Source organism: Penaeus monodon, chromosome 31, assembly GCF_015228065.2.
Source record: "Penaeus monodon isolate SGIC_2016 chromosome 31, NSTDA_Pmon_1, whole genome shotgun sequence".
NCBI lineage: Eukaryota > Metazoa > Arthropoda > Malacostraca > Decapoda > Penaeidae > Penaeus > Penaeus monodon.
The window spans coordinates 24,126,054-24,126,356 of NC_051416.1; positions in this window are offsets into that span (position 1 = coordinate 24,126,054).

Sequence of the window (303 nt, forward strand, 5' to 3'; positions counted from 1 at the left end):
AAAACCATGATTCTACGTTGTAATGTCTGGTGAATTTTTTCTCCAAGAATTATATTTTTATTATCTGTGTCAAAGGACATGCTCGTGATATTTTGAAAAAAAAAGTTTTCTAACTCTGCTTTACAATAAATAAATGAAAATGCCACAGTAAAGTTTCATTTCCGATGATACTCTTTACAGTTACCTTTCTATCATTTTTGTCTGCGTGAAAATAATCTACAGAAAGCTTTAGAGTTATGAAAATAGTTCGTTCATCTCTCCTGTTATAGTGTACGATGGTCTTAGGAAGATAAAGAAAAAAAA